Here is a 22,391-nt window from a genome sequence, read left to right as displayed (position 1 = left end):
GGTGTTCTTGTAGCCGACGGTCCGGCGATGTTTCTGTAGCCGACGGTCCGCCGGTGTTTCTGTAGCCAATGGTCCGGCGGTGTTTCTGTAGCTGACGGTCCGGCGGTAAATAGTTTGTAACGGATAGAACAATTGTGGCCGACAGACCCCTTCAGGAAGGTTCGGCAGTAGTATTTATATCCCGTCTGGGATCATTGTAAATCATCATTCACTTACTATTGCGAATATTATGCTACTGTTCTGTTGTTACTTTCTGTGTGCATTCATTTACTTTACCTGTACGGTAAACATTTGGCGCCGTTGCCTTATGAATCTGAAAGGTGGGAGCAATGAAGATTAATGCCAAATCAGCTTAACAAGGATCGGAATAAGGTGAAGGGAAAAGATGAAATCCGTACTGCGCAAGAGAATTTAATTTTGGCACAGCAAGCCGAACGCCAACGGAGATTCCAAAAGATTGCCGACGGAAACCGAAGTGCGGAGGAATTGTTGAAGGAGACTCGGCAGCGGGTGGAATTGGTGGAAGAAGCACGGGAGGAGTTCTTGAATTTGTGTTCGCCGAGGGAAGAAAATTCAGACGGGAGAGCATCAACTCGCACGGCTCGCGGTTCCGACGGAGCACGAGCGTGGAGTGACCTCTTCGTCCAGGATAGACTTCCGCGGGAAACAATTTCGGAGGATCCTCCGTCTTCACCAAGGCTTGCAGCTGTCGACACCTCCGGTGTGGGAGTGCAGACTGCCGGTGTGGGAGTGCCGACTGCCGGTGTGGGAGTGCCGACTGCTGGTGTGGGAGATCAGCCTGCCAGTGTGGGAGTGCCGACCACTGTAGGAGTGCAGACCTCCAGAGTTATGACAGGACCCTAAGAAAAATTACCGAAATTTGAAGGCGATGGTACAGCCGACCCTCTCGGACATTGTAAGACATGTGAGACGATCTGGCAGGCAAATGGAATCACAGATGCTGACGAATGGGCCAGGCAATTTCCGGCAACCCTACGGGGTGTCGCGATTGATTGGTTTTCGGATATGGATCCGCAGAAGCTGGATACATGGGATAACATTAAAAAGGAGTTTTTGGCGGAATTTAAACTCTTGCGGGATGATAATGAAATCGTAGCGGAAATTTTCAATACCAAGCAAGGGAAGCACGAAACTGTCCGCGTCTATGCCAGGAGATTAAAAGACTTAGTAAACAAAATGGAAAGCAAGCCAGCGGACGGGTTGCAGAAAAGGTGGTTTGTGGACGACCTACGCTCGAAACTACGGAGGAAAATGAAAATTGTGCCACCGTCATCATATGCCGATGCTTACAACAGAGCCCTCGACCTTGAAAGTGCACAAAAGACAAAGAAGAAGAAAACCAGCTCCTCTAACTCTGATGATGAGGAATCCACTCAAGATGATAGCAGCGACGACGAAGGTAGTAACAAAAAGGTTCGTGCCTTACAAAAGGATATGGTTCGAATGATGAAGGAGTTTAAAAATATGCAGGAGGAGTCAAAAAGTAGTGAACTGTGGTGCACGGAATGTAAGACCGACGGTCATACTAAGGGATCATGTCCGACGAACCAATTTTGTGACATCTGTCAGATCATGGGCCATTCGACAAAGGACTGTCCCTTTAACATGAAAACAAGAGGATCTTCACAGGTGCTTCTCACACAGGAGGCTTCCCCGTCAGGAGGTAACGGAAACACCAACGCAGGCGCTACATCTGGAGGATACAGAAATAATCGCCGTGGACAGAATAACAACAATAACAACACCAATACAAGCAGAAGCCGAATTCAGTATGATGCAAACGGACGACCAATTATTCAGTGCCGAGCATGTAACTTATGGGGGCATTTTGCGCGAGAATGTCCAACAGCAAATACACCTCACCTATTGTGCCGATGGTGCGGACCTGGCGACCACGATGACTCAAAATGCCCAAAATCCGGAGTGAACTTAATCACAGTTGGAACCAATGAAGAAGAAGTTCTGGCCATTACGTGGCAACAAGCAAAAGGATATCCGGACCCCGTCGAAAGAAAAAAGAAGTTTGCGGCAGCACGGGCAGAGGTTGGCAAAGTATCTCAAGCAGTAACACCTCCGACCACTGCCGCCACCTCAGCAAGGAATTCCGCCGAACAAAACATAATACGCCAAATTTTGCAAACAGAGGTGCAAGTAAAGGTAAGTGATTTGCTTCTTACCATGCCCCAACTTCGATCTGCTTTTTCAAATATGACAGGGGAAGCAAGCCTTGAGAAGGAGAAGCCACCAGGAGAACCAAGTCGACGGAAAGAAAAGGAAATTGTTACGGGAGGAGAAGACCAGATGTTGTTGGCACTGACATCAGGACAGCACCCTGCAGTTGTCAAAATGGGGATACTTGGACATGTTCTCACGGACACCATAGTGGACGGAGGGTCCGGCGTGAATGTATTGCCAGAAGAAACTTGGAGGAAACTTGGACAGCCAACATTATGGCCTCCAAGTTTTCAGCTCCTAACCGCTGATCAACATGGTATTAAACCACTGGGTATTCTCATGGCACAGCCGGTAACCATTGGCGCCCAGCCGTTTCTAATGGATTTCGTAGTGATTCCATTGAAAAAGAAAGGTTATGACGCCATCCTAGGCCGCGGTTGGCTTATAGAAGCAAGAGCCCGACACGACTGGAAGAAGAACACTATATCCCTTGAAAGTAAAGGCCGTCGATTCGTCATCGATTTGCATACCCAAATGGTAGGGGAAGAGGCCTTGTCATCCGATTCTGAGGGTGAGGAGGATGGAGGGAGACGACGGATGGAACCAGATCAAGAAGGCATTCTCCGATTGGACGGGGGAATAACGGATGACGACTTGGATTCCGTCAACGGTTTATACCACTGGCAACTGGAGGACTATGAGTTATTTCCGAGTTGCAATGTTCTGTCAATTGAGAACGAATATCCGAGGGAGTTTACTGAAGTTAAGGAGGGGGAATCACCATTGCATATTACACTCGCTCATGCATTCGGTGAAGGAGAGCCGATCAAGTACAATGAAGCTACACTGCAAACGATGAATCTAGGGGATGGGGCAGAACCAAAGAACATCCTAGTGGGAGATAATTGGGATCCAGTACTCAAAGTTGCGGCATTTAAGATATTTCTGGACTACAAGGATGTGTTTGCATGGACATACAAGGACCTCAAAGGAGTACCACCGGAATTATGTGTGCACCGCATTCCGCTGATGGATGGAGCTGTCCCTGTACGGAAGCGACCCTACAGGATGAATAAGAACTATGCCGCACGCGTTACGGAGGAAATCAACCGGGTGCTGGACGCTGGCATTATCTTCAAAGTATAGACCAGCAAATGGGTGTCACCAATAGTCATTTCCTTAAAAAAGGATACTATTCAGATTCGGATATGCGTTGATTTCAGATGCCTGAATGCAGTAACAATCAAAGATCCTTTTCCAATTCCATTCACAGATAGCATTCTGGAGGAGGTCGCGGGACATGAAATATACTCGTTCATTGACGGGTTTTCCGGATATAATCAGATTTCTATAGCGGAGGAAGATAAGTTGAAGACGACGTTTGTTGTTGAAGATGGAGTCTATGCGTACAATCGGATGCCTTTTGGGTTGTGTAATGCACCGGCCACATTCCAACGGATTGTGCTGCATATCTTCGACAAGATGTCTGTGGGAAATTTCAAGGCCTTCTTGGATGATTGGTCAATATTCAGCGCAGAAGACGGACACCTGGCAGCACTTGGTGAATGTATGGAGAGATGTCGTAGAGCCCGGCTAGCATTGAACCCCAAGAAGTGCTGATTCATGGTTCCACATGGCAGACTGCTCGGACACATTGTCTGTAAGGAAGGATTAAAGACGGATCCCGACAAAGTGAGAGTCATTCTAGAAATGCAGCCATCCACTAATGTCACGGAGGTAAAATCTTTTCTCGGACACATTGGGTATTACCGGAGATTTATTAAAAACTTTGCCAAGGTGTCCCAGCCGTTAGATAAGCTCACATGCAAGAAAGAAGCATTTAGATGGGAGAAAGAGCAGGATGAGGCATTTGAAGGGCTAAAGGTACGACTGGCTACGGCACCCATCCTGGCATATCCGGATTGGAATAAAGAATTTCATGTTCATGTGGATGCCTCTAATTATGCGATCGGCGCAACCCTGGCACAGACTGGTAATCACGGATTGGATCATCCAATATACTTTGCCAGCTGGTTGTTATCAAAGGCCGAGCAAAACTACAGCACGACTGAAAGAGAAGCTTTGGGAATGGTTTATGCCGTACAAAAATCCCGCCATTATTTGCTTGCTACACCGTTTGTGTTTTATGTTGATCACCAGGCCATGTTGTACCTGATTAACAAGCCCGTCATCCAAGGGAGGATCAACCGATGGTTGCTACTGTTGCAAGAATTTACTTTCAAAATCAGTGTCCGGCCAGGAAAGAAACACGTTAGTGCCGACCACCTGTCACGGATCAAAACGAGGGGATCAGCGGATGGTGTGAATGACGACTTTCCTGACGCACAGCTGTTTCAGATTGGGATACTGCCGGAATGGTACAAGAGTATTGGTGAATACCTATCAACAGGACAATTTCCCACGGGGATGTCACCAAACGATAGACGCAAATTGATAATCAGGAGTCGTACATTCCAATTAATCAATGGGTTGCTCTACAAAATGGGGCCGGATCACATTCTACGACAATGTGTGCTGGAAGAAGAGATACCGCAGGTGTTAAAAGAAGCCCATGAGGGCCCCGCAGGAGGCCACATGGGGCCTGACACCACTGCACGGAAGATATTGCTTGCAGGACTTTGGTGGCCAATGGTGTACAATGATGCACGGGAATGGGTCGTCGGATGTGACACTTGCCAACGGACTGGGAAACCGCTGAAGAAAGATTTCATGCCACTTCAACCTTCTCATGCGCAAGAACTTTTTGAGCGATGGGGACTAGATTTCGTTGGACCATTGAGGGTGAGCACGACTCGACGGTGTCGCTACATCATTGTTGCAACGGAGTACCTAACCAAGTGGGTGGAGGCCCGTGCTTTGCCGGATAACTCGGCCGTCAGTACCGCGAAGTTTATTTATGAACAAATCATCACAAGGTATGGAATTCCATTACAATTAACAAGTGATAGGGGAGGTCATTTCGTCAATCATGTTATTCGACTGCTCACTACTCAGTTCAAGATTTATCATTCGCTGTCAAGTCCGTACTATCCAAGAGCAAACGGGTAGGCAGAAGCCACCAATAAAATTCTGGTATCCATCATCTACAAATCCTGCGCGGTGGAAGGAGCGGATTGGGAAGAGAACTTACCTGCTGCTCTCTGGGCATACCGCACGGCATACAAAGTGACGACCGGGTACACACCATTCCAGTTAATGTTTGGACAAGAAGCAGTGGTCCCCGCAGAATTCATGATTCCAAGTCTTCGAATAGCGTTGGAAAACAAACTGGATGATGACGGAAGTCTACAAGAGTGATTGACTAATTTGAATAAACTGGAGGAGAAACGGTTGTTGGCACAGTGGGCAACAGAAGTGGCACAGAACAGACGCAAACTCTGGCATGACAAGCATCTGAGACATAATAGATTCCAGACAAGACAATTAGTACTGAAGTATGATGGCCGTAACGAAATCAAGACAGGCAAATTCAAAGTGCGATGGATTGGACCATATCAAATCCGAGAAATTGGCGACACGGGGACAATGAAATTAGCAACCTTGGACGGACAAGAGATAACTCAGCCAGTTAACGGATCTAAGTTGAAACCATATCGTGTAAGGAAGTACTCGCCGGCGTTGAATTCTTCCGTGTCGTCAGTACAGCATTCCCTGGCGATGACATAATGTATCCCATTTTTAAAAAAAAAGAAAAAAAAATCCACGGCCTGACAGCCCCGCGGACCCCGCGGACTAGAAGTCCCGCGGGAAGGAAGGCCCCGCGGACTTAAAGCCCCGCGGGTCCGCAGACGAAAGACTTCCGCTGCAGCAGCAAGATAAAATTAACCCAGTTTTCGCACAGATTTGGTCAGATACCCCAAATTTGGTGCTCATTCAGCTACACCTGACAAATTCGGTGGAGATTAATTCATTTTATGATAAAATCAGCCGCGATTTATCTTCTCTCAGACAGTTTTGGGTGGGCATATTGAAGAATTTGGTGAAGGTAGGCCGATAATAGATTTATTCAAATTCTATTTGTTTATATGTTTCCAGTTTGTGTACTGCTATGCAGAAGTGCGAGGTGTCTCAGAATTTGATCAGCATAAGGCCGTGGTTGGGAAATTTGGTCGAGATTAATTGTGATAACATTCGATTTTGTCAGTCCATGAGATTGAGTTGCGGTTTACAACTTAGTATAGGAGATCCGGGAAGACGGTGATGGTTTGCAGGAGTTATAGCATTGCCAGTCAGTAATAACTTCAAAGTTTCTATGACGGATATTGAGGCCTCAGAGGACTGCAGCCGCAGGACAAACTTCAACGCCATGGATAGACAAGAAGATCGCCGCGGGAGAAATCTTCAACCTTCGCCGTCAGTCAGAGTATTTCCGCGGGAAATTTAAGAAGCCGAGAAGAATAAATCATTTTTTGGCATGGAGTCAGCGGGCAAGCAGAAGCCGTGGAAGAGTCAGCTGGCAAATATGGAGAAGACTTCAAGAGTTTTGGCATCGGGAATTCGAGTTGCAGGCCCCTCCGGTTCCAGCAGTAAGAAACAGAAGACCAAGGAAGAACTCACTTATCTCACCATCCAGTTTGAGAGTCTTAGTGGAAGCGAATGCCAGAAGTGGTGGCAGGAGACCCCGGAGGCAGACCACATTAAAGAGATTTTGACGCGGGCACAAAATTTTTTCGCATTCTCCGCCAATGATAGCCGCAGGCTTACAATCATTTCCGCCAGAATTTTTAGCAGCCTCCGACAATAAGAGAAAAGACTGCGGGCGACGACAGGAAGGCCGCGGGTAGGAGAAGAATGGGTCGCGGGAAGAAAAAGAAAGGCCGCGGGGAGAAAAGAAAGGCCACGGAGAGAACAGAAAGGCCACAGGGAGAACAGGAAGGCCGTGGGTGATGCAGAGTCAGAGGTTCAGTACTTATAAATAAAATAAAATAATAAAAAGAAAAAAAAAAAAAAAAAAAAAAACGCTGACAGAATCAAGTTGTTCAAAATGAGTGATAGACGATGCCAAAGGGAAGGGGACGCATTCGTGGTTGCTAGAAAGAGTTGCCCCCTAGACCCCCAGTCGTGGCGGATATCAATCGTGGGAGTCTGACCAGTTGAGAAGAGTTGAAGTTGCTGCAGGCATGGACTTTCTGTGTACCAGAGGTAGTAGGAGCAGGCGTTGGTTGTGAGGCTGTCTTGGTGGATGCGTAGAGAGCTCGGGAGGAGCTGATCATCCAGTTGGAGGCAGTGCAACGACACTTGGCTTAGGGCACCGAGGAATTGAAAACAGAGAAAACAACACAGGTGGCTATCAAGGTCAGCTTGAGGAGACAGTATTGTGTTAGCAGAGGCTACAGATGTAACGGGATGAATGTGGAAGTGATGTGGCAGAAGCAGATTTCTCTTGTTCTAGTCACTCTATTAATGTATTTTGTTTGTTAATTTGTCTTAGATATTTTTGTCAGTCGTCAGGAGACGACTTTTCTTTTTGGGGGGGATGGTGTTAGCCGACTGAATGGTTCCGGCGGTATTCTTGTAGCCGACGGTCCGGCGATGTTTCTGTAGCCGACGGTCCGGCGGTGTTCTTGTAGCCGACGATCCGGCGATGTTTCTGTAGCCGACAGTCCGGCGGTGTTTCTGTAGCCGACAGTCCGGCGATGTTCCTGTAGCCAACGGTCTGGCGGTGTTTCTGTAGCCGACGGTCCGGCGGTAAATAGTTTGTAACGGATAGAACAATTGTGGCCGACAGACCCCTTCGGGAAGGTTCGGCAATAGTATTTATATCCCGTCTGGGATCATTGTAAACCATCATTCACTTACTATTGCGAATATTATGCTACTGTTCTGCTGTTACTTTCCGTGTGCGTTCATTTACTTTACCTGTACGGTAAACACTGCATCCATGTAACTCCTTAAGACATACGTTTGTAAAATAGCCGAACTTCTTGCAATATAATTTGAAATCGCAGCTAGGCAAAGGCTTACATTTTGTACGTCCTTTCATTATTGGCACTCTACAATAATTGATGTTCATAAATGCTCCATTGTTCGGCTAGCCTACATAGAGATTTGTACCATTTGATTGAGTCTTTTGGGAGATCTTAGTTGGCAGGAAAAAGCGAGTGAATTCCATTTCATCGCAGCCTTTTATCTGGTTGTTTCTTCATAAATTATCCATACTATTTTATGTTTAAAATTCATTAGCCATTTTGCATACATTCTTCTATATCATCCATTCGGACTTGCAAGTTAAATGCATTTGGTTTGAATTGGTGAAAGTTTGATATACCAGTCATGCAAAGTGTTGCAAGCTTGTAATGAACTTTGTATTATGTTGTCATGTGTTAAAATGCTAATGTACAAAATGAGATGAACCATGTGTATGTCGTTAACTCCCCAATATAGGGGCATCTAATTACATATGCCTCTGGGATCAGGAAGCCTGTCCATGGCTGAAAGATGACTAGTCCATAGATTGATAACTTTTTTCATTCTATCTTTTAGAAATCTATTGAAAGAAAGTAATGTTACTATCTACCGTTAACAAACATAATAAAAGTTGTAAATATACATTATGAATCATCAAGGATAGCCAAGAATGGCAAAGATGAATGATGGCCTCCATGTAAATAGAACAAAATGGATAACCTACAACAATAAAGACATGTATCAAAATTAATATGTCTATATTACAAACATAATTTAGAAATTTAGTTAGTTCATGGTGGGGAAAAGGGTATTGATAGTCTGTGAAATTGAGTGGTGCATGATCGGGCACATAGTGTCCTTGAATTCTATGGATAGGGTAGGTTTAGTGGTGAATAATGTTGCTATGATCACTAGAGGTCAGGATAACCCACATTCGGATGGATAGATTGTTAGGAGGCTACGCAATCTAGCCGAGTACATGGTTGATGACTCTAACATCAAGATACTCAGGTGAAAGGATGAGATAGTGTAGATGTGCCTTATCCCGTGCAAGGAAGGGCAATTCTCAGTTCAAAATGAGTGGGGATACACTAGGTCCATGGTTGGGAGGCTAAGCTGTTAAGATTGCAGCTTCTGTCAAATTGGTTTTATCATGAGATACCTTGTTGATGGTAAATCTTCTTTAAGATAAATATCTTATATATATAATATATTTTATATATGTAATATAATATATATTATACATTATTTATTATTATATAATAATATGATAATATATTACATATAATGTTAACATATTAACATTACATATATGCTTAAAGATGAGTTATACATATGGTTATTTATATAGTTAATATATTAACTAATGATGATTAACTATAGAGACATGTCTCCTCTTCTCAGATTTATAAGTCTTCAAATCTGCATTTGGAAGACATCAATCACATTGGCAATGTTAGTACATTAGCAGAAAACGATCCATGTTACTTCAACATGGTATCAGAACAGGCTACAAATGCATCAGTGAACAAACAAAAGAGAATTGGACAAGTTTTGTGAACAATTGATGAAAAACTCATATTTAATAGCACCATAGTTGAGAGATTGGAATGTAGGAAGGATATCATTCAAAAGATATACTTAAATGCCCATCTATATAATCTACTAAAGGCGTCAATGCCTGCAATTAAATAATAGCCATCAGCCAAGAGAAGTGTTGGAATTTATATGGTATCGTCTGCAGCATGTACAAATCAACAAATAAACCATTTGTATTGACTGCAAGAATGGAAAAAAAACATTATTATCATCTGAACAGAAACAGACCAATACTATTGTACACTCAGACATAAATAACAGCAAGCAAGGAAGATTGAAATCACTTTCTGAAAATGACAAGATAGTATATCAGATATTAATTTGAAGGTTATTTTAAAATTTACCCTACACAAATTCTTATTATTAGAGCAACATTACAGAGATAAGGAGTCCGGGTGGATATTCAACAAGAGCGATTACTTGAGATGGAGTCCATTGGAGGGAATTATTACTTGACTGATCTCTGACATTTATTCATTGTTCAAAATCCTTTGCATATTTCCATTTTTGAAAAGAGATATTCAACTCGTAGATATGGTTTTTGAAGGCACGACTTATAGACCATTAGACACAAGGTTACATGCATATAACTCTATGTTTTAGTGGGTATTAAGGTATGTTTTAGTGTTAATATTCATTTTATGAGATATTAAAATTTAAAATATATATGGTAATATATCTATGATGGAATATATATCTATTAATTTAGATATCTAAATATATTGAAATAATGGGATCATTCTCAAATTAAAATAAAGTAGGTATGACGTTAGGTTACAGTTATTTAGATTTTATTGAAAATGTTAGTTTTTAGAGGTTTGCTGCAAATGTATTCACATTGCCATATTTTTGGTAGATGTTTTCAAATGGCAGCAACCTCTTATATATATATAGAAGAAAGTGAATACAGAATAGACGTGGGACATGTCTGTTCATTAACATAATTACAATCTTATACTTAATTATTATCTCTAATATATATTTATATATGCTACAAGTTACAATTTATCCGAGTGAAGCTACAAAACATCAACACTCCCTCTTAGCTAGGTAGGATAAACACAAGACATGTATTACACCATTGTTAATACTATGTATGGCAAGAAAAAAAAATCTTTGATCAGATGATATCTATCGTTTTGATATCACAGTTGATATTACGAGTATTGGCCTCCCATAATATCAAAGATATTCACCAAGTACTCAAAAGGTTTTGATATCATATCTGATATCAAGAGTATTGACCTCCCAAAATATCGACATCTAATATTCACGAAGTACTCAAATAAGGTTTTGATATCACATCTGATATCAAGAGTATTGGCCTCGTAGAATATCGACATCCAATATCCACCAAGTACTCAAATAAGGTGTGATATCACATTTGACATCACGAGTATTGGTCTCCCAAAATATCGACATCTGATATTCACCAATTACTCAAATAAGGTGTGATATCACATTTGACATCACGAATATTGGTCTCCAAGAATATCATAAGATATTCACCAATTACTCAAAATAAGGTTTGATATCACATATGATATCAAGAGAATTGGCCTCCTAGAATATCAAAGATATTCACCAAATACTCTGAGTAATGGTCTTCCAAAATGTTGAGATGCAAGACATTCACTATATACTCATTGTTTGATCTCATAATACAAGTTATTGTAAGATCATCACCTTATAATATCTTCTGCAAATACAAGTGACATCATTTGGAAGTTGTCAATACCTTATGATATACACAGGGGGTAGGCCCATTAAAATCACATAAGATGCATATTCATGAATCATTGTCCTCTTGTCTGCTAGAATTTATTGATCATAGAGAATCATCACAATATGATTTACTCCCTCCTAATCAATATGATTGAGATTACGGAAGGTTTACTGAATAATATCATCTATCTGCTCCCTCTCTTCCTGAAACATCAATCTCCCTCTCAATTGCCCTCCTTTTCATGCAATAACATTCTTCGAGGAAAAGATCAAGGTACAGAGCTCTTATAAAAATAAAATAAGAATAATATAGATAAATGTCTAATTGAATAATAATATATTTACATAATGAATCTCTATATATTTCATAAACATTATCAACTTAAATATAATATTAAATCAAATAAGAATTTCAATTAGACTATTAGTAATTTAACTCATGCCTATCACTAACAACATGTTCATTATGATTGTGATGATTCATATTATAATTTTCAACTGTTTGTGTGTGTGTATAATGTATATATATATATATATATATATATATATATATATATATATTCAATAATCTACAATCATTAAAAATGATTTCACATTTATAAAATGAGAATTTATAATGCTTTAATTATATATAATATTTAGAAAAAACATATATAAACAATTAATGTCATTCTAGATATATATAAAATATTCAGAATTTGACATTCCTCCTAATTCCCATGTAAGTTTCATCCTACTTATGTTAATGGACCCATGTCTTCACCTGATGGATTTTCCAAACATTGCATTCGCAAAATATATAATTTCATTTTTATCTCATCTCCAATATTGATCCACCAACACTCCAACAAATTAATTAATGTCTCATGAAGGAAAAAAATCACTGCCAAACGGAGAAGAAAGTCGCTGCCAATCTGGAAATCATTTTGAGCACAATTTGAGAATGGTTGTCAATAATATTGTTGTGAATACATCATCACACAATTATTTCAATACGTTCGTCTACAACCAAAGTCCAAACATAGTTTAAGGTCTCCTCCAATGTTATGGAGAAGCGACTGTGGCGCAATGCTTAAACTATTCACAAATTAGAACTCCTTGCAGTCGTTGCTTCTAGTCTAGTTCAGGTCATGTATAAACTAGAGGTGTTTTGCATATTTTAAAAAGTAGATATCTGCCCATTGGCTTGTAGATCCCAATATGAGTTCTGCCAAGCTTGCGTCATGGTCTCTACTTCATTTTTGGGCATTACAGGGGTACATAATATATATATCTTTCCTTATATCCATGCATGCTTTTACATTTAGATAGTGGCCAAGGTTTAAGAGGCTTTATTCATTGTTGGTCGTACAATGGCTTGCAAGTCTCTAAGCATTTGATCTGTTGTCAATGATGAGATGGGTCTATTGAATACAGTGTTGCATGGAATGATTAGCACGAAATAGCCACTGTATTGCTCTTCAAGATACAAGTTATATAAATTCACTTTGCCTGCACACGTCTCCAACATTGTCAAAGCAGATCTTACATAGGAGGTTAGATGATTGTACTCTCCTTGCTAAAATTTGTTCAATCTTTCAGCTGCCCCATCTTCCAGTCGGAGAGAAACTTCGTTGGGGGCTACGACAGCTCTATGTTTGTGTTTCTATGGAATGACATTGCTATAGAGCACTCCCTACACCCTCTCTAAACAACATGATGTTTTTCTACAGATAATGGAACCTTCATTTTCGAATTTACCACAACCAAACTTCTCAGCATCGATTATATTATAGATTGCAAATTTCACAGGTTTAGAGAAAGCCTACTCTGATATCATGTTAGTTTTTAGAGGTTTGCTACAAACGTATTCGCATTGCCATATTTTTGGTATATGTTTTTGAAATGGCAATGACCTCTTATATATATAAGAAAGTGAGTAAAGAATAGACATGGTACATGTCTATTCGTTAACATAATTACAATCTTATAATTAATTATTATCTCTAATATATATATATATATATATATATATATATATGCTACAAATTACAATTTATCCGAGTGAAGCTACAAAACATCAACAGAAAAGATCTTATATTGAGTATTATAGTATGGTCCCTCTTATTTTTATCAAAGTTATGTGCCTTGATATTTTCCTTTGAGAATGTTATTATAGGAAGAGAAAGTTTGAAATTCAAAGGGAGGCCGAAATTTTAGGCAACCTTAAAAGAGAGGGAGCATATAGAGGATATGATTCAATCAATCAAAATATTGGTGTATTGTGGATGAGCTTGAGAAAATTGAAGGACATGTTTGCTTCTACTGTTAGGCTAAATGAATGTTTGGTCCTTCAATGGATGAAAAGTGCAAGTTGGAACTTAAAAAAAAGTTCTCATATTTGATACAAAATTGTACAACAATATAAGAATGAGTAGGAATTCTACATTGTGGGGGGAATAATAGGCAATGTTCTATTTATTACGGAAGTAATTAGTAAATACTTGTTTGATATTAACAAAGACCGAAAGATCGATTTATTCAAAAAAATGAGACAATGGTTCCTTATGAAATGATCGTAAAGAATAGAAACATTCTATTCTAGAGAAAGCAAAAAACAAAAGCAAACTAACGTTTATTAGATATTTACAATAGATAACCATTAACTAATAATAGACGACTTATCTATTATTGTAATACCCTCCCTTAATGGTTAATCTATCTAACACACCAAGCTATCCTCTGAATTTGACAAACTTATCAAGACCAAAAGGCTTGGTGAGAATGTCTGCAGTTTGATCTGTGGTAGGAACATACTGCAAATCTATAGTCTCATCTTCAACCAGTTGTCGTATGTAATGACAGTGAACATCCATATGCTTGGTTCGTTCATGGAAGATTGGATTCCGTGCTAACTTGATAACACCTTTGTTATCAACAAACAAAGTAGTTGGTCCTACTGGTGACATTTGCATATCCCCAAGCATCCTACGAAGCCAAACAACTTCACATCCTGCCTTAACAGTCCCTCTATATTCAACCTCTGTAAAAGAGAGAGAAACTGCCTGTTGCTTCTTACCAGTCCATGTGACTGCACCGGATCCCAAATTGAACACATCCAGATGTTCAAATTTTATCATCAACAAAGCCTACCCAATCTGAATTTGTGAACCCGCTGAGTTTAGGATTAGAACTTTGAGAGTACAAATGTCCATAATTTAAAGTGTCCTTCATATAACGAAGCACACGCTTTGCTGCCATCCAATGATCAGCCTTAGGAGCTGTCATAAAGCATGAAATACAACTGACTACGAAGCTGCTATTAGGCCTAGTAGCAGAGAGGTAGATGAGGCTGCCTACTAGTTGCTTGTATGTAGTATCATCAACAGAAGGAGAATTAGACTTTGCTGATAACTTGAGACCTTTCCCCATAGGTGTAGATGCAGGTTTACAATCCTGCATTCGAAAATTGTCTGACAGGGCCTTGGCAGTTCAACACCTAGGCAATAATGCATGAGCCGAGGGTCAGTCATATCAAAAGACTGGCATAAATTCGGCTTGATTCCCTGAATCAAAGATGTTGAACTACCAATGATGATCAAATCATCCACATAGATAACTAGAAGGATGATGTCACTGTCAGTAGTCTTGATATACAGATTTGAGTCTGATGAAGTCCTCTTGAAGCCTTGATCATTGAGGTACTTATCAATCTTGATGTCCTATACCAAGGGACCTACTTCAAAACATAGAGAGCTTTTACCAATCTAAGAACCTAATGGTCTTTACTAGCAACCTTAAAACCAGGAGGTTGCAACATGTAAACCTCTTCATGGAGATCACCATTCAGGAAAGCACTCTTGACATCCATCTGATGGACCTTCCAGCCAAACTGTGCTACCATGGCTAGGACTAATCTGATGGTGCTCATCTTTGCAATAGGAGCAAAGGTCTCCTCATAATCAATGCCCTAATGTGATGTCCCCAATCTAACATATGATTTAAATAATAAATAAGTACTATATATAAAGTAATATTAATAATAATATTAAAATAATAATATTTTATAAAGTAATATTATACTATAATATCATATATATCATATTATAATAATATTAATCTAATATAATAAATAATAATATTCTGATTAAGATATATTTTAATATAAAAATGCTATATTAATATATGTATTATAATATAATAATATATACTTGATATATTATTAAAATAATATACTTTATGACATTAATATAACTAACCTTATTAATTATTATAATTATATTATTATTATAATATAACTAACCTTACTAATTAATATAATTATTATTATTAGGGAAGGACGCGACTATTTGAAAAACACAAATATATATATATATATATATATATATATATATATATATATCGAATATCAAAGAGTGAAAAGATATATAAGAGGAAAATATAATTAAATTTACACAAAATTGGGAAAATGAGTAAAATGCCCTAAACAAGACATTACAAGTGGTATCAGAGCAAACATTCTGCCAGCCTATGAGATAATTTTAGACATATCAAATAGAGAAGTCATCATTTGAAACATACATAAACATTTAGATTTAAGTACAAGATCCAGCAAGGGATAGAATAGGCGTTTATGGTTATCCTATTGAAATTCAAGCTTTGTTCTTCATGGCATTGAGGTGTACTCGACAACTACTTAAACCAAAAGGTAAAGTAAAAAGAGTTCATTGAGCGAATTGACAAACGACTGCATGCATTAATTTATCACATGCGCAATTAGTTTTGGCTCAACTTTCAGCAACTTAACAACATATACAGATACAAGACTGAAGAATATTCTCACACTGCTATCAACAAATTCAATGTTATACCTGATTCTATTCCAGATTTGGTATTGGATTTCATGCTAGTAAAAGGAGCGTATTTTATTGGAAATGTTAGTCCAGCACGGATGGACGTCAGGTAGTTTTGCTTGAGTAACTATATCGCAATTTTGTCTTCCTTAGCAACACCTAAATAGTCTACGAGAATAATGGATCTCATTGAAGAGCGTTGGGTAGACCTGGTTGGGAAAATGCCTCTTAAGGTTTCATACCCTGCCCTAGAGGGTCATGAGTGGCGAGTAGTAACAGGTTGTGATCCAAAAAGAAATATTAGATGGAGCTACCACAATGGGGGTTCTTGGCAAGAGAATATATATAGCAAAAAAAATTGGACACAACAACAGTTTTGATGAAGCATCAAATAAATTTGAAATGAAAAAGAAATGAAACTTTAATGTTCCTTCCTTTCCCAGGTATTGCATTGGTTCTGCTGATGAAATTTGGCCCCTCATGCAGTGGACTTCATAAAATCACCGCTTTAGCTATCAGATAATGCATTTATTAAAACCTAACTTCTTTTCAGTCCCCTATATACATATCCCATGCAGTGAATGATTCTCCTTTCCTTACACAAATTTTGATTCACTTGAATGAGATAATCCTTTCTCAATCTCGTGCCATTGTATGATGCCCCTTTTTCTGTGACATCTGCAAAATACAACAATTATGTGTTTCTTTATCATTTACCTTAATGCCTTGGAATAGGGACTTCATTCAATATCCATCTCTGAGATATTCAGTTTCTCAATCAGTTTTCATTCCACATTTTATAACAATAAAATTGATTACTTTCATCTTAATCATATGAGGACGCACGTAGGAACTCATTCTATCAACTATTTTAAACTTCATTTCCCACTATTGAAATAAACTTTTTCATATGCCTTATATATTCTGGATAAAGCTCCAAATTGCAATGACTGCCACCATCGACAACCTCATTTGAAATTCAATGCATGATAAGTACAAGAGCAATTCATCTGACCAATTTTATCAACATTCTTGTGAATATCAAACCAATAGGTATGCTTGACAGGATACAATCACACATAATGGACTGTGTAAAACTATAGCTCTTAGTTGAGAAATCCATGACACCAAATCCACAGTTGGACCCCTTTCTACAGATTGGCCATACAAGATAGCATTGTCCTCTCTTATTCCATTTTTCTCTTCCAGACATCTATATGCAGCTTAAATTCTTCAAAAAGTATTGCATTTACTGGACTTTCCTGTAAACCATCCATAACACAATGAACACAATGAAAGAATTTATGTAACCAACATTTAAACACTTCTTGTAAAGTCTATCATTTAATATGGTGCCAGTATGGTGGGACCCATCGCTTACAGAGGTTCATCATAGCATATGAAAGGTAAACATATGGTATGGTTAAATTTTCAATTTCTATGCATTATTAAATTTTATTTAAAGTACTATGCTATTTAGTTTCTATCATTAAAATGAAGGATTATGTAAAGTTTGTTTATAATATATAAGATACATGTATTTGTATGAAATTATAAACATATATAACCTGTAGTTCTAAATAATCATATCATTTGATAATTGAAATGATTGTTACAAACATTATTATTTCAATTATGTTTAATCTTGATTGACTTGTAATTGCTTTAATGAATTATCATGTTGGTCATCATCGTCCAAGATAAGATAAGGCCTACGGTGGAATGGGTTGGGTGACACCACTCGGAGGTACTAGGTAAGGCCTGCAGCGAGATGGGCATTGGGCTGCATCATCCAAGGGTACTAGGCAAGGCCTACGATGGAGCGAATACCCTGAGGTACATCATATAAAGACGCTATCTTGGAGATGATGATCAGAGAGAGATAAAAATAATGAGGGAGAACAATTAGGCCCATGATTGGGTAACAGGGCACCCTGTTATAGTTTCTCCTCCCGTACCAGAAATGATGAGTTAATAAATGATCTATACTTTTGATTCACAAGTCACTTGTCAGGGGATTGATATAAGAAAATCCTTTAAAAAAGGAAAATTTATATATAAACGTGTACTAATGAATTTTTTGGGTTGCAAGTTCAAAATCAAGGAATTGCATAACGTGTGTTTTCATCTGTTTGCATCGTGTTTGCTTCGTCTCTTCATCTGTTTGCATCGTATCTGCTTAGTGTTCTCATCTGCCTACATCATGTATGCTTTGTGTTTTCATTCATGTATATTTCATAAATCTCTCTGGTCTTTTGAATGCAAATATGTTTTGTGTCTATGACAAAGCTTGTGTATGAAAGATTTTCCTTGAGGGCAAGCAAATTCGAAAGGGGAGGACTATGATGTCCCCACTCTGACATATAATTTAAATAATAAATAAGTATTATATATAAAGTAATATTAAAATAATAATATTTTATAAAGTAATATTATACCATAATATCATATATATCATATTATAATAATAATAATCTAATATAATAAATAATAATATTTTGATTAAGATATATTTTAATATAAAAATGCTATATTAATAAATGTATTATAATATAATAATATATACTTGATATATTATTAAAATAATATTCTTTATAATACAATTATTAATATACTTTATGAGATTAATATAACTAACCTTATTAATTATTATAATTATATTATTATTAATATAATATAACTAACCTTATTAATATAATAATTATTAATATAATTATTATTATTAGGGAAGGATGCGACTATATGAAAAACACAAATATATATATCGAATATCAAACAGTGAAAAGATATATCAGAGGACAATATAATTAAATTTAAACAAAATTGGGAAAATGAGTAAAATGCCCTAAACAGGACATTATACCTGACGCTAAGAAAAGCCCCTCGCCACTAAACGAGCTTTGTACTTATCCAAAGTACCATCCGATTTGTATTTGATTTTGTAGACCCATTTGCAGCCAATGGCTTTCTTCCCTAGTGGAAGATCAGAAAGGACACAGGTGTTGTTCTTTAGCAAGCTCTGGTGTTCAGATGTCATGGCCTGTTCCCACTTTGGAATTCCTTTAGCCTCGAAATATGTTTGAGGTTCAAACACACTGTGAATGTTGGCCATAAAAGAAAAGTTAACAGTATATGTAGTTTTACTCTTTTTCCGAGCAGTTATCCCATCAATGAGCTCATCATCACGAAGATCAGCAAGTGTCTTAAGCCCACCACTTAGGCCGGATAGGAGAATGACCAACATTGGTACTAGGAGATGCTTGATCAGGAGGATCCTCATCAGAAGAGTCTAGATCAAACTTACGTGAAGCATCTACAAAGCAAGGTGATCTTGCAAGAGAAGCCAGAGGTGTCTGTACAAGTATCATTGGAATCACTAGAGCTGCAAGAGCTACTGGAGCCCTCCCATCAAGTGAACCTAATGGAATCCGAACTCCCAAATCATGAGCCATCATAGGCTGGTCTGCTGGATCAAGAACAGGAGAAACAGGAACGAATGGTCGTCTCTCCTCATCAAAGACTACACCGCGACTCTAGATGAGACGAGATGTCTCAACATCAATCAGGCGATAGGCTTTGTGAAGACTGCTATATCCAACAAGCATGAGTTTCTGACTCTTGGCATTCAACTTGGTGCTTGAAGCATCAAGGATCCAAACAAAAGCAAGAGAGCCAAAAACCTTCAAGTGACTGATTTTGGGCTTGCGACTTGACCAGGCCTCTTCTAGAGTTTTATCTTTAACTGCCATTGTGGCTGATCGGTTCATCAGATAAACTACAACTTTAAATGCTTCCTTTTGCTCAAAACTACTTCGAAACATGTCTGTGTTCGAGCATGGAACGAGCCATCTCGGTGATTATCCTTTTTCGACATTCAACTACACTGTTCTATTGTGGCATGTGGGGTGTGGTTAACTAGCGTTTGATGCCATGTGTATCCAAGAAGTTGGAGAAAGCATTAGAACAAAATTCCCCCGATTCTCTAATCTAAGAGTAATAATAGATTTCCCATACTCTTTTTCAACTAAAGGTTTAAACTTCAGAAATACAGGAAATGGATCTGATTTCTTTTTAAGGAAATACACCCACATCTTTCTACTGAAATTATCAACAAACAATAGAAAATACCTGGACCCAAGAACAAAAGGAGTTGCCATAGGGCCGCAGATATCAGCATGAACAAGTTGAAGTACTTGAGAAGTTCGCCAAGAATCGCCACTGGTGAAAGGTGTGTAATGTTGCTTCCCAACCTAGCATGCATCACAAACTCCAAGCTGTTGATTCTGAATCTTTGGCAATCCAACAACAAGCTCATCTTGAGCAAGCTCTGAGAGATAATGCACATTTAAGTGCCCATATCGATGATGCCAAAGTGTGTTGATAGAAGATCGGGGAGCAGTCATAGCTAAGTCCTAAGAATCACCAAAATCAATAAGTCTAAAAAGACAATGATCCTCCAGACCCACTGCAATAGTAGACTTAGTCGCCTAATCAGTGATGGTGCACTGATGTGAATTGAAGGTGACTGTCAAGTGTGGAGAATGTCACAACAACTGCCTGACTGAGAGTAGATTTAGTTCCATCCCTGAAACGTAGTACACATCGAGGAATATGAGATTCCTCCCAATAGACTAATCTAAATGTTGTCTTTACCAACAACATGTACTCTTCTCTACCAACAAAAATAACAGAGTCAAAATAAGGCTAGTAGTCAATAAACCAATCTCTATGGTGAGTGAAATGACAAGAGGCAACTGAATCAATGTACCAGGTAGACGACTTCACATGATCTGCAGGTCTTTTAGCAATGAAGGCGTAAAAGGAAGAGTTTTCCTGCTCAATGTGCTCTGCACTATTTGCTTTAGACTACAAACCTGATTGCTTAGACTATGCAGCTAAGCATTTCTGACATTCAACCTTCATGTGTCCAAACTTGTCGTAGTAGTTGCATTGAATGCTCTTCATTTTGGAACCATCTAGTGCTGGAACAAAAGACTTCTTTTGATATGCCTTTTGAAACTTGCCCTTATCCTTCTAAAAGGATTTCGCAACAAAGGCTTGCTCTGTGGAGGTGGAACTGGAGCTACTACCGAACTATTATTTCCACCGATCTTGCTGAAGCAACAGTTTGCAAAGATCAATAAACTTCAAATCAACACTAGTAAATGTGATGTTGAGAGTCTTGATAAAATCCTCATAGGATTTTGGTAAACTCCGAAGAGTGATAACCACAATATCCTCTTCCTCCATCTTGTGACCGATGGCAAGTAACTCATCACGGATTTCCTAAATCCAATTTAGGTGTGCTTGGAGCGAGGTGCACTCATCCATGACAATAAAAAACATAGTTTTTTTCTGGAAGAAGCCTCTTCTTTAGTTAGAAGTCTCATGAAGACCTTTGAGATGTGTCTAGATTTCGACAGCTATCTTGCCGGATGGAATCTGAGAAAGCTAACCATTAGCCACAGATAATTTGAGAAGCATCATTGCCTCTCGATTATTCAGATCCACTATATCTTGATCAGGACCCAAAGAAGTCGGATGCTTCATAACACCCAGAACAAGTTGATTGGTGTTCCGATATTCCAAAATAGCGATGATCTGTTACTTCCAGGTGCCATAATTCCGACCATTGAATTTGGAGTTATGCTCGAGCAAAATATTTGTCAGAGATGCCATTGCACATTTTTCAATGAAAAACTGTGAAAATTTGTGAAGGCATATTCTTCGAAGCAAAAATTCGGAAGACTTAGAAGAATCAGAGAGTGATCCAAAAGAGAGCTCGAAACACACAAAAGGAATATGCTATCATTTACTAGATCCGCTGGGTCGAAAATAATTGCATCAAAATCAACGCACCTTGAAAAAATGGATAACCCAATTGAGCTCTCGAAAAACCCACCAAGAATCTGAAAATAAAATAAAAATCGGATCCAAAAATTAGGGTTTCAGGCAAAACACTACTCATCGGACTGGAAGGTTGATTCTACAAAAAAAATGTGGATTTTGGATAAAAGAACACCTGAAAAAGGCAGATTTTGCTGGCAAAGAGAGTTGAGAGGGCTGGTTAGACAAAAACGAACCTTTAGTAATGATCACAACAAATGAAAT

The 22,391-nt window shown here is 38.7% G+C and overlaps 1 protein-coding gene and 1 pseudogene across 2 annotated transcripts in view; one reads left to right on the top strand and one right to left on the bottom strand.

The window, feature by feature from the left end:
* Window positions 1-22,391, bottom strand: part of LOC149580067 (uncharacterized) — a 263,193-nt gene that overhangs the window by 122,446 nt on the left and 118,356 nt on the right. The window lies entirely within an intron of this gene.
* Window positions 7,009-16,660, top strand: LOC149580068 (cytosolic invertase 1 pseudogene; annotated as a pseudogene).

Source organism: Cupressus sempervirens, chromosome 1, assembly GCF_028749045.1.
Source record: "Cupressus sempervirens isolate cs-2001-9-10 chromosome 1, ASM2874904v1, whole genome shotgun sequence".
In the NCBI taxonomy this organism is placed as follows: domain Eukaryota; kingdom Viridiplantae; phylum Streptophyta; class Pinopsida; order Cupressales; family Cupressaceae; genus Cupressus; species Cupressus sempervirens.
Note: the sequence above shows the minus strand (reverse complement) of the source record. Positions and strands in the feature narration are given on the sequence as shown.